The sequence below is a fragment of the Miniopterus schreibersii genome (assembly GCF_964146895.1).
Source record: "Miniopterus schreibersii genome assembly, chromosome: 5".
Classification (NCBI taxonomy): domain Eukaryota; kingdom Metazoa; phylum Chordata; class Mammalia; order Chiroptera; family Miniopteridae; genus Miniopterus; species Miniopterus schreibersii.
In genome coordinates, this window is record NC_138106.1 from 64464390 (window position 1) to 64478332 (window position 13943).

Here is a 13943-nt window from a genome sequence, read left to right on the forward strand (position 1 = left end):
TGTGGATGGCAGAACTTTAGCTACTTTTACGTCATTATTTACACTTCTGTGTAATAATTCTAGAATAAACATACATTGCTTTTATAATAAGTGAATAGAAAAATTATTCTAATCAACTCCAAAATTGATTGCAAGGGAGAAAGCCTGCAAATTTTGTTCTTGATCATAAAACTTTAAAATAATAATATGTTTTATAGGCTCTTCTTTCTAGCAGTTATTGCCCTTCCTTTGATTCAAGATAAAGCAACTTGGAGACTATTCAAGTTCTCTAGACAAAGGAAGGTGAAAATTGGATTGGATTTCCTAGACTTTCTTGAGAAAGCAGTTTACTCTCAGCTGTGAACATGAATGTAAAGATCAAGGTTGTAACATGAGCTCTTAAAACTCAAAGTTATAATTGCAGAATGAAAAAAGCAGAGCATTGTGCAAAGTGCACCTCTTCTATCTTAAGACAAACCTGGTCATCAATCATATCTAATGGCATCTACTTAAAACTGGCCTTAGTCTTAGCCTCTGAGATGTGTAAAATTTCATGTGGGAATATATCATATAATCACATTTTTGAGCTGGATAAGGCCTTAGTGATCCTAAAAAGTAAAATACAGAGCTGTTTTAGGCATCCCATTTAAAAATGCATGGAGAAATATTTGGTCTGATAACCTCTTTTATGGAAACAGCACTAAAATTTTACTACAGAGACAGCTCAGAAATGAATTATTTGTGCCATTTAGTCATTAAATCGTAAATCCACAGACCGTTAGAGTTGAAAGGGGCCTTCTAGATTATCTCATCCAATACCAATATTTTTCAGATGAGAAAAGTATGAAACAGAAAAGTTATTTTCTCAGGAAAAAGTGAAATCACTAAAAAATATCCCACAGAATCCAGGAATTTCTGGAAGCTTACCTAGGAAGGGCCAGGTATTTCAAATCCTATCAGAACTTTATAATTTGTAAATACGCCTGTGCAAGGAAGAAATATGCTAATATTGACTAATATTCATACAATATATGAAGAACACATTCACAGTGACCATGTATAAAGTAAAAATTAAAAATATAACAAAGCCAATGATTTCAGACCAGATCATTCATTACTCAGCGTCCTTTCTTCAGTGAACCAAATAATTGAAAGGAGTGTTCTTTGCCACTCTTTAGACACATTTATCTATTATCCTGAGAAATTGGCTACTTCCACAGTTGCTGGTAGACCATAGAATAATGGACATTCATTCCTCAAGTTAAAAAATAAACAATGTCAAAATCCTCCTGATTTTATGCATTAATGGAAAATATGCCTATCATAAAATTATATGTATTAAAACTATATTCTTTATCCCTCCAAAATACATACTTACTGCCCATTACAGAGATTGTCCTGGAACAGGTAATTATTAAGGTTCTTTTTCTAAATTCAGTGTCTGTCTAAAAAATGGAAATAGTAACACTTGATTTTAAGGAAAATAAGACAGTACATGCATTTCTATTGTTATCTATGAAGTAGGAATAAGAGCAGTTTAAAAGTTATTTAAAGATTAAATCAACTAATAATTGATGCAAAATTCTTAGTACAGTACTTGGCACATAGTTAACATTCAATAAGTGTCATATATTATTAGTAGTATTATTATTTTTTATAACATAACTTCTCCACATACACCATTCCCCTCAAACAAACCAAACTTGCAGTTGCCCACACTGCTTCATGGTTCCCACGCCCTTCCACTTGCTGATCCCTCTTTCCAAATGTCCTTTCCTGATGAGCTCCTATGCATCACTCAAAGTTCAGCTCTGAACTGTCCTCTTAACCTGTCTTCCCAATGCCTGACTTAGTTGCACTGGCCCATTTCCCGGGAGACCCTGTACATACACTTCTAGCAATTGGGAACATGATTTTTTTTTTACTTGTTTCCCCTCACTTCCAACACACACAACTGAAAATGTATTACACTCAATGCGTCACACACACATTTACATGTCTCTTGTAGAAATGTCTGTTGACATGAATGAACCAACTCCTGTATAAATAGATAAGTGGGTTTTCTTTATGAATAAGTATCAGGCTAGAATGTGTGTATCTGGAGGCCTCAGTTTTGAGGGGAAAATGTGTGCAGGGCGTGGCGAGGGAAGCTGGGAGATACAACTTAGCGGTATGAGGCCTGGCTCTGCCGCACTGTGTCCTCAGCGAGTCAGTTAACTTTCTGGACTCAGCTTCCTGCCCAGCAAAATGAGCAGGTTAGGCCAAATATTCTCTGAGGACCTGCCCAGTGCCAACATTTATATGATGCTAAACACTGGTTCATCTCAACGATTCTCAAATTTTAGCAGGCCTCACAGTCATCAATCCGTAGGGCTTGTTAAACACTGATTCCCAGTCAGCAGGTCTGAGAAGGGGCCCAGGAATTTACATTTTAAACAAAATCCTGGGTGCTGAGGTGGGGGAGGGAGATTGGGGGGGCCACACTTTGAGAACCATTGGTTAATCTTAACACAGGATTGTGACAGTCCTCTTGTCACCCGGATGACAGTACTCCTGATACACAAATTCACAATAGGATGTAAGCAGGTAAACCCAGGCTTCTGTGGGACGGCCATAAGGAGAATTGGGCACATGTGGGTGCCTCCCAAGAGCCTGCAGTTTTGTTAAAGGCCCCCCCACCTTGTGGGGATGAGACAGCTTGAGTTCACAATGCTCCACCGAAGCTGAAGTCACAATGGATCACAATTGCCATCTAGTGACAGGTTTGGGTTACTGCATCTAGAGACTATAGAATGAAATGATGCTTCATTTGGAAACTTTTTTTACAAAACTATGTTCAAGATGAGAACTCCTGAGGCAAACTCCGATATACTCTAGTCTTATAGAAACACTTTCTATGTGTGAGGCACTGTTCTAATACTTTATATATGTTCAGTTATTCACAGGGACCCAATGAGATAGATACAACTATTATCCCCATTTTACAGACACGAAATATAACTACAGATGTACAGAGAAACTAAGAAACACGCCTGAGGTTGCCCAGCCGGTAAACTGGTAGAACTGGGATTGAACCCAGATGGCTCCTGGAGAAATATTATTCTAGCCTGCCTCTTTCATATCAACGATCTAAAATATTTACTAAAACAATTGGCACCTGTAAATGGCCATCAGTTCCCAGAAGCGGTCTGAAAATTTTTATAAAATACAAACTGAAGCAATTAATTTTTTCTGATCCTTTCAAGTGAAATCAGCCTGTGTGCAATAACTAAAGAGATTTTTCTACCTACATAAGACCATAATGAAACTAAAAGAACGCCAACTTGGAATCAACTTCCAACTTGCTCTGCAACCTTGGACAAGTTGCTTAACCTCTCTGGGCTCTACTCTCTTCATCTATTAGAAAAAATAAAAAGGTAGTTTACATGGTTTTGGAGTTTGTTAAAGTCAGATTAAATTTTAGAGTAACTACTGAAGTTATCCAGTGAATGTAATCACAACAGCAAATAAGGAGATGATGGGCAGTAACCATTTTTCTTTTTCTCAAATTATCCTGCAATGTGGAAAAGAAGCTAAGAAAGCAGATTTTTTTCTACTTTATTTTATTTCATTTTTTAATCATTTTTTATTTTTTAATTACAGTTGACATACAATGTTATATTAGTTTCAGGTGTACACACCAGTATCAGACATTATATAACTTAAAGTGATCATCCTGATAAATCTCATATACATCTGACACTATACATAGTTATTAGAATATTATTGACTGTATTGCCTAATAATCAGTATACTCTACATCCCCAGGACTATTCTGTAAAAACCAATTTGTATGTCTTAATCCCTTCACCTTTTTCACCCATCCCCCAAACACCCCTGCCATCTGGCAACCGTCAAAATGTTCTCTGTATCTATGAGTCTGTCTCTGCTCTGCTTGTTCGTTTATTTTGTTTTTTAGATTCAATTGTTTATATATATATATATTTATTGCCACTTCACTCATATTTTTTATCTTTTTTCTTCTTCTTCTTAAACATTTAACATTTCTTGTAATACTGGTTTGGTGGTGATAAACCCCTTTAGTTTATTCCCACCTGGGAATCTCTTTATCTGTCCTTCCTTTCTAAATGATAACTTCGCTAGGTAAAGTAATCATGGTTGTAGATTGCTTGTCTCTATTTTGTATAGTTCTTTTTTGTTTGTTTGTTTCTTTTGGGACGTGTTTCTTTGTCTCCTCACTTAGGCAGCCTCCTTGTGTTTGTTTCTATGTATTAGGTAGAGCTGCTATGTCTTCCAGACTTGGTAGAGGGGCCTTAGGTAGTAGGTGTTCTGTAGGGTCTAGTGGCTCAGCCTCCCTGGTCACCCGAGCTGGGCGCTCCAGGTGTGATGCGGTGTGGGCTGTGTGCACCCTCCTCTTGTATGTAGTTGAGCCTTGATTGCTATTGGTATGTCAGTGGGAGAAATTTACCCCCAGGCAAATTGACTGCAGTAACTGGCTATGACCACCAACCACCATGGAGGATCAGCTGTGCAGGGGCCCACCCCACAGAGCAGGACTTACTCCTACAGGGCTCTGGTGCCTGCTGAGCTAGCCCCTTGAGTGTGTCACTTATGGAGATGGTTGGATGGTGGTGCTTCAATGTGGTCTGAACTGTCCACTGGATGCGCTGGCTCTGGGGCCTCCCAGGAGATGCAGGCCTAGATCAACCACCACCTGTGTTTTGCTTGGGGCTACCTGGCATGAGTTACAAAGCAGTCTGCAGATGGCTGCTACTTGTGCTGGGTTTGGGGGTGCCCGGGCAATGCCAAGCTGTGAACCAATGCCGGCTGCTGCTAGTGCTGGGCCTGGGGCCACTTAGCAAGAGGTACAGGACACACCAAGGCCAGATGCTGCTTGTTTGAGAGATTTTAGGAAAGTCTGAAACATGATCCAAGACAGGCCATTCACATGGAAAAGCCACTGGAAACTGCTTGAATGAGCTTGCAAGTTGGGTGGGACAGGATCTCAGGGAATCACCTGGTGGGGCCAACAATGTGAGCCAGCTTGATGGAGTCTCAGCTATGGCACCCATCTGCCGGGCTCTTTTGGGAGAGGGCTCGTCAAAGAAACAATGGCCTCTGCCAGCACTTTTGTGTGGCAGAAAAGTACCCCCCTGCCATCCCCCGCCCCCAGCTCTCACCCTGATGCCAGACAATTCAGCTCCTCCCCGTATGTCGCTATTGCCTTTCAAGCTGCTGCCCAACACTGGAGCTCAGAGCGAGTGAGTCTGAGTAAGTCCGGATGCAGGCCCTTTGAGAGGAACTGCCTGGGACCCCAGAAGCCCTCTATCTCCTCAGCCAAAATCCCCACTGTTTTTTACACCCTGAAGTTATGGGGACTTCTCTTCCTGGCACTGGAACCCTGGGCTGGGGGACCAGGACTCCTTGCTCTTCAAGGGGGACCTCTGCAGCCAAGATATCCCCCCCCCCAATTTTTATCAGCCTCATGTGGCTGTGGGACCAGCCATTCTGCGTCTCTATACTTCCTACCAGTCTTAATGTGGCTTCTGTAAATCCCTAGTTGTAGGACTCCATTCAGTTAGATTTCAGGCAGTTCTGAATGATGATTGTTCTGTAGTTTAATTGTAATTTTGATGTGGTGTGGGAGGATGCCAGTACCTCATTTACCTACTTTCGGTCCCTCTTGACCCAAAGTAAGACAGCAGATTTGATCTCCAGGTCTATTGTACAGAAGAGCTAGCAGCAAATAATACCACTCATGGAGTCTACAGAGAAGAGAAGACCTCAGCCAGGGAGGCCTATGTTTCACTTCTCTCCCGGATGCTACACATGGCCCATGCACCTGAGCTCTGCCTGTTCTTCCCACCAAGGGTCTTTAACAAAGGATTCCTGAAGAAAAGTCACATTTTTGCTGGTGGGTTGAGGTCCAACGCCCCCTCCCTCCAGAGTTCTTTTATCTGAGATTCCTTGTGAATGATTGAGGATACATATGTCCTAATTATTAGGCATATGCTTGCCCCACAATTATAGTATATTTTAACAATGAAATCCTCACATCAGATGACTATCTTCTGATACTTGAGTTAGAAAGAAGTTTCTTATATAAATATGAGGGAAGTAAAAGATTAATTCAACTTTAAAGATAGCAAAAGCTCTTTATTAATTCACTCAATAAACATGTGTTAAGAATGCACTACGTGCCTGGCACTGTTTTAGGTTTGGGGAATTTAATAGTGAATGAAGCCAAAAATGACATTCCACCCCTTCAGAGCTTACATTCTATCTAGTTGGAGATAGTTCAATAAACAAGAAAACAAATAAATATGTAATACAGTGTCTGGTAATAAAGAAAACCCAAGTAGGGAAAGGAATGGAGAATGTTGGAGGCGTGGGGATTGAGAGCATTGCTTTAAACTGGATGATCAGGGCAGGTCTCTCTGAAGAGGTGACATTTGATCAGAGGTCTGACAAAGGCCAGACGTTACAAAGATCTGAAAGTCAATTTAAGTAGAGGGAGTCACAAGTGGGAAATCCCAGGGTTTGGAGCCAGATGGGCTAATTCCAGAGAACAAGAGACACTGGCCAGAGCACAGTGACTAAGGAGATGTCAAGAGGAGGGCAGGGCCAGGTCATCCAGGACTTGCAGGTTGTGACAGGAGCTCAGAGTTTACACAAACTGGGGTAGGGAGGCACGGGAGGGTTTAGAACAAGAGAATGACAAGGCCTGGTCTACATCTTTACTGGTTTCTCTAGGGAGATTAGCCTGAGGCAAGAATGAAGGCAGGGACTCCAGTTAAGGGGCTATTACACTGATCTAGGCAAAACATGATGGTGCCTTAGTAATAGTGGTTTGGGATAAGCTTTTATGGAGAGACCCTAAAACTTGCTGATGGATCGGGCATGTGAGAAAAATAGATACCAAGAACATCTTCTAGATATGTAAAACAGTCAGACTCGTTGAAGTAGAAATAGAACGGTGGTCACAGAGGTTGTGGGGAGGGGGAAGTGGGGAGTTTCTGTTCAATGGGTGTAAAGTGTCAGGTGTGCAAGATGAATCATTCTAGAGGTCTGCTGTAAGACATCATGCTTATTGCTAACAATACTGTGCTATAGCCTTAAAAATGTAAGAGGGTAGATATCATCTTATCTGTTCCTATCACAATCAAAAAAAAAGAAAAAGAAGGGAGAAAAAAGGATTGTTGCTGTTCAAATAAAGTCAGACTTTAAAAGCTGCAATAATTTTGTGAAACTGTATTTTGGGAAATAGGATTATTTTTCAACATTATTTTTCGTGACCATGCAGTCATTTAACAATATCTTCCCTCAAAACTTAAATTTAAAATGTTATCATGCATTTGTCAAAATAAATTTTAACTTTACAATAAGACTACATAAACTCTCAGAATTTTAATGCAAATCAATTTTTAAAAGAATGTCCCTTAGCCCGGCCGGACGTGGCTAAGCAGTTGAGCATCAACCTAGGATCCAGGAGATCATGGTTTGATTCCCGGTGAGGTCACATGCCCGGGTTGCAGGCTTGATCCCCAGTCAGGGGCGCGCAGGAGGCAGCCCATCAATGACTCATCACTGATGTTTCTATCTCTCTCCCTCTCCCTTCCTCTCTCTGAAATCAACAAAGATATATTTAAGAAGAAGAAAAAAAAAAAAAAGGAATGTTCCTTAGACTTTGAACCCAAACAACTGAATAAATATTATCATTTTCCAAAATAGAGAAGCCTGGGGTAGAATTTGTTGTTTTTAGAATTAGTAGAAATTTATAACCCTCTAAATGTACTAGTTATTTTGATTTCAGAATTAATTTTTTTAAGTGAAAAGAATTTTTAATTCAAGAACCTTTATGATATGTCACGACCTTTTTAGGATGGGCCATGCATACATAGCAACAATGCTATTCAGCCACCAAATGGAATCCCACTCTGAGATAGAATCCTGAACCAGCCAGCCTGATCCGGTGTGATGTTTCTAAGTGTTCTTTTGTAAAATAGTTTCAAAGACCCATTGACCAGATAATTATAAAATCATGCTTTCCATTTATGACATGTTTATAAATATGAGTAATGGAAGCTTAGCTCTTCGCTATTTTAAGAAGTACAAGGTAAGAGTCCATGGTTAAGTTCAAAGGAATGTTAACTATCTGCATGAGATTTATACTCTTGAGAAAGAAATGTTATAGTGGAAACAGGAAGAAATGTGCTGGGTTTGTGAACCAGTGGCTCTTTTATGGGAACCAGAGTCTTGAATTTCCAGACAGCTTTGTTGTACTGAGATTGGCCTCAAAGCTTTGGGGATAGTGCCATCACATCACCCATGCTTGATCAGTAGGAACAAGAAAACACTTTGGGGAGCAAAGATTTAGCCAAAATCACCCGTAAATCCAGGATAGAGCCAGAACTAAGTAAGCAATAGTGTAAAATGCACACAGAAATCATTTGACTCATATGCAGAGACAACTGAAGGGACACCATATTCCAAGGAAATGTAGTTCCTTTGTCAGGCCCCCACTTTTGCAGAGAATGGCTCCTTTTCAACATTTTAGGTTGTCTGATGGATACTAATTAGCTATGGTCATTTTTATAGATGAAGAAGAAATAAAGTTCCATGAGCATATAAACTCTATAAAGAAAGGGACCTTTCTGTCTTCTTTAGCACTGTGTCCCCAACAATTAGAACTGTACCTGGCACACACTTAGCACTCAGAAAATCTTGGTTGAATGAATGGGGGAGGGGGGAAGCTTGAATAAATTGCTAAATCTAAGGATAGAAAGATTCTTTTTTCCTATTTGTTTTTATGCAAAAATCCATGCTGTCAGGTGAATCCTAATAAAAATTGCAAGAGAAAGTTTTCTCCCCAGGGAGCCGCTCTTGTCTACACACTGCTCTCCTCTGGTGTCAGAGTTGAGTTCTCTCTCCCTACCTATTTGTATCATTAATTGACACTGACTGAGCATTATCAGATCTTTATCTCTGGTTTCACCAGTTTTAAAGTGGTCTACATTTCTTACCCATTCTTTACACTCTTTTTTGAGGGGGCATTACTAATCTGAATTTTAAAAAGACATGAATGATTGCTAGGCTAGCAGCCCCCAAAGTTGATTTCTTTTGACCACCTACTCAATTCCAAGGTTCAAAGATCCATGCCTAAGATTCCAATTTGCCTTAAACTTACATTAGTTCATTCATCCTTACCAGTTCTGACCTCATGTTCAGACACCTTTTTTTTTTTCACTGCCATCATGCTGTGTGGCCATAGCTATTGAGTAGCTATGAATGGAATATAGTAAAGAGAGAAAAATAAGAAATGAAAGAGGACTTGGATGGGAAACATCCTTTTAGGAAAGTATTTGATGGGGAAACAGAAGCCTCACCCTTCAACATAGGCTGGCCTGGAATCTAGTCTGGATTTTAGAGTCTCTTATCATTCAGCCTAGAGTAGATCAGCAAGAATATGTTCTTGTATCCAACGTTCTTTGAGATCCTTAAATCTTTTAGAAATGTAAATAAGTCATTCTAAAGTGAGAAAATGAATAGGATACATTCTAGTAGAAAGCCAAGGAGAGAGAATAAATATTTCTCATCTCTCCTTTTGGTGACATTGTGCTTTAAAAATAAGTATGGGGAAGAGCCCAAGGGAGTAACTTCAGTTAGGCCAATCTACTTACAAATAGAATTTCTTTCAGAATACAAGAGCCTTTGGAAAACATTGGTTGGCACATTCTTTCTAAAAGGTAAAAGCCCTTTTTTCTTTGGCAGGTTTTAAATGACACTTAAGAGTGTCAGGCAAACCTTCCAAACCATGGCCAAGAGCAGGTTAATCCAAAACACACAACATCCTCAGCCAGCTCAAGATCAACAAGAAAATTAGGCATAAGGATTACAGGATGCTAATTATGAAACATAATTCCATGACATTTAAGGCTCCATAAACTGGGCAGAGCTACTCTTAAGTATTATGAAGTACGCCTTGCAGTGGGGCAATTACTTATACAGTTGTCCCTCAAACAACATGGGTTTAAACTGCACCGGTCAACTTATATATGCAGATGTTTTTCAATAAATACACATTTGGCCCTCTATATCCCAGGGTTCTGCATCTACATATTCAACGAACTATGGATTGAAAACAGTATTTTCTATTTGTGGTTGCAGTCCGTGGCTGTGGAGGGCCAACTGTATGCATTGTTCTATGCCATTTTATATAAGAAACTTGAGCATCCATGGATTTTGGTGTCCATGGGGGGTCCTGGAACCAATCCCCTGTGGATACTGAGAGACAACTTGAGTTTTGGGGGAGTCAAAAGTTATGTGGGAATTTTCGACTGTTTAGGGGTTGGTATCGCTAACCCCTGTGTTGTTCAGGACCAACTGCACTTGCTGCTGTAACATGCACCATATCGAAGAGAACTACGGGTTAGTCACAATCTATCCAAAGGATAATGGTTCTCAATCTTTAGTGGGCCTAAGAATCAACTGGAACAAGCTTGTAGAAAATAGGGATTTCTGGCCCCTTTTCCAAGTCTATCTAGTCAGACTCCTTGGGGCAGGAGCCTGAGAACAAAGAAGACCAATGAGTAAGATGCGAATGGTCCATACACCACCCATTGAGAATTACTGAACTGGTGTCGGCAGTGAGTTGCCTGAAGTCAGGACTCTCTATGCATCTCATGTACTGAGACTGGACCCTAGTGGACACTCAGTGAACTTAATGAATGAAAAGCTGTCAGCATTTATGGATGCCAGGCACTGCTCTAAGTACTCTATATATTTTAACTCATTTAATCTTCACAATTAACCTTGATGCTTGTTGAGTACTTTACCTACACGTAGTCACAGAGTCACATGACTGGCTTCTTTGTCATACGTATTCAGTTGACACCTCAGGAAGACTGTCCCCAACTGCGTTTCTAAGGTAGCATCAATCTCACTCCCATCCTACCACAAGAGCTTGTTCCTTTTCTCTATAGTCCTTCTGTGTATCTAAACGATCTGGTTTGATTTTTTATTTAGCTCCACCCACTAAAATATAAGCTCCATGAGAAACATGAATTTTACAGGTCTTATTTGTCACTGTATCTCCAATACCTGACTCACAGTAGACACCAAAGAAATATTTTTTAAATTAGTGCATTTACAAATTCATCATAAATGCAAAATAAAAAGTATATAAAAAATATAATTTTTTAGTTCTCTCAGAGCTTCTAAAAATTTTGGAAGGGTAAAAAAGTGAAAGAACTACTTCTAACCCAGAATGATTTCCAGTCTACCCAGTCCCAAGTCATAGCATAGACATGAGGAAAAAGGAAAACTAAGGGTTAAAATGGAAAGTCTGGGTATATATTTTGCTCTGTGGCTTCAATATTTTGTTTGAAATGAACTCTTAGGACATCAGACACACCCATGTTCAAACATAAGTAAGAAACACATTGCAAGATCACATGTACATGATTTTTACATTAGCCAATGTTTTTCTTAGCCACACAAGGACTCCGCTTTACTAGCTCAGAAAGCTGTATCTACAAGACACCAAAAGAGCTAGTTAAATCAGTGAACATCAAGCAAATTATTTCAATAGTAAAAAGAACAGATAGGCCAACTTACTCAAAATGGCGATTGTGTCAGAACCATTGATCATTTTACCCTTTGCCAACAAAATCAAAATTGGGAGCTGACTGTAGACTCAGGAGAGAGAAAGAAACTCATTTTAAATGGGATACAGTGTGGCTCAAAACCATGGTTCCTTGGGAAGGGGCCACTTGCTAGTTGACCTCATATCAGTGCCAATCAAACTCCTGCAGAATTCTAAAGGTGGACAATTGACCTCCTTCTCTTTGTTTGCAGTTATGGGTCTCAGGTAAACAAGAGCTAGGGCCAGGGAACTGCTGCTGAATGAGGCCTTTTGTTCCAAGTAGTTTTTACCACTTCCACTAAAATGCCAGAAAGTGAATGTTGTCAGTGATGTTGTTGGACAGAACATACTCAAAATCAACTGGAGACTCTTTAAAAAAAAAAAAAAATGTTTTCCTTGTTTTATTTTGAGAATATCTTTTTGCTATGATCATGCAGGGAGTTAGCCAGACCTGCATTGGCTGCTCAGAGAATGTGGATAGATCATGGGAAAATCTTTCCATTTTTGAGAAATTGCTGATTCCCCCATCACATTCATTTCAGTCAGTTATTGAGACTTAGTATGAAACTTGGAAGTTCCAAAGTAGATGCAGGGAGTGTGTGAAGAAAGGAATGCACCAATAGTGAGGTATGTTCTTACTACAGGAAGACAGGAAAGAACCTTTGCAAAGACCTTCACCTAGGAAGAATTTTACTGCCACCCCCTCACCCCCACCCCCACCCAACACAAACACACACATACACACATTAAGAATGATTAAATCAGAATATTTTAAGATAGAGAGGAATTTCCAAGTGCAATCCAGTTAAGAACAAAGATAATTTCTATACTCACTACCCAAGCCCTCAAAACCATCTGGGTTAACTCAAAGCCAGGTTTAGCACATTTTGTTTTCCATTTTGTGAGCAAAACATGATGTGGATTACAAATTTCTCTGAGGTTCCATGCATAGAGCTGAGAGACTCTGTCATTTCCTTATCAGAAGCAACAGAAGAAATTCCAAATATGAAGAATCACAGAGATTTATTGCCTCAATTCCCAGCCTGACACTTGGCTCAGCACAGAGAATAAGCAGCCAAAAAGAAGTCCTTTCCTAAGGTATGAAAGGAGCTGGCTGCTGCTGAAGTCCAGACTTGGGAGTGACATAGATGGGGGTTTTGGGCTTTTACACAGCCAGCAAAACACAGTCTGTTTGAAGTCGGATCAATTGATTTCTTGAACATGTCAAATAAGCAAAACTCTGCAGGAAATGGGAGCCAGATGCATTTTTAACTCAGGAGTTCTTTGGAAGACAGGCAGAAAATAATCAGACAACATCCTCTAGTTTCATTCTGGCCCTCCTTCCAGACTCGCTCTCCAGAACTATACCTCCAACATGTATGCAGAGACAACGATTGAATAAACCTGGGGAGGGGTACAGGTAGAAATATATTGAAACAACAATTTAAATGTACTTGATCATTAAAATTTATTTAAAGAATAAATTAAATTTAACTAATAATTTCATTTTAAATTTATTTCAATAATTTTATTTAAATAGAAAAGGAAACTGTATGCATCTGATATAAATATATACCACCTTTGAAATGCTACATTATCTGGAAGAGGCTCCAAAACATTCTGCAAGCATGTCATGTACACCAGGTACTATGTTGGCAATTTTCACAGTAACTCTTTGAGATAGGCTGTTATTACCCTCCTGGTACACCTCAAGAAACTGAGGCTTATTGAGAGGCAGCTCTTTGCCAGAGACGACAATGACTGTAACTGGAGAGGCTGAGATTAACTTATCAAAGGAGTTCCCCTTTGGACCTCAGGATTGAAACCCAAATGGAAAGCACCTGCCTTCTAAGACTAAGTTTCTTCTGTACTAACTATTGCTAGTTCTCATCTCTTCACACATGGTACAGAAACAGATCGGCAGCCTGTGTCGAAGCTGGAATTACAAGGTCAGGAGTAGCTGGCTGTTGTATGCATGCCAGGAACACCACCACACCGAGCGAGTACATGCAACTTTCTCCAGGAACTCTAAGGAGGGAAGGAAGGGAACTCCCCTCTCTCCAATAAGCTGTGGCTTCAGACGTTTAGAGAAAATATAAGAAATATGAAAAGAGGAAGCAGACACCCTGCCACACCTATCTGCTACCTTGTTAACACTATTCTTTGTACTTGTGACTTTCACAGAAGATTAAATATTTATTTACCTCTGGACTTCACATATGCTGCCCAGAAGTCCCCAATTTTCCTGGAATTTTTATTTAGAATTCCAGATATTTCAGCAATTTTCAGGCACCAAGCTGGGCTGACAGAGAGCAGATAC

General features: G+C 39.8%; 1 protein-coding gene and 1 long non-coding RNA gene across 3 annotated transcripts in view; one reads left to right on the top strand and one right to left on the bottom strand.

Moving 5' to 3' along the window:
• The window catches only part of COL8A1 (collagen type VIII alpha 1 chain), a 149657-nt gene that overhangs the window by 100352 nt on the left and 35362 nt on the right, over window positions 1–13943 (top strand). The gene's annotated exons all lie outside the window — the stretch shown is intronic.
• LOC308558138 overlaps window positions 1–13943 on the bottom strand; it is a 62190-nt gene that overhangs the window by 338 nt on the left and 47909 nt on the right. The window lies entirely within an intron of this gene.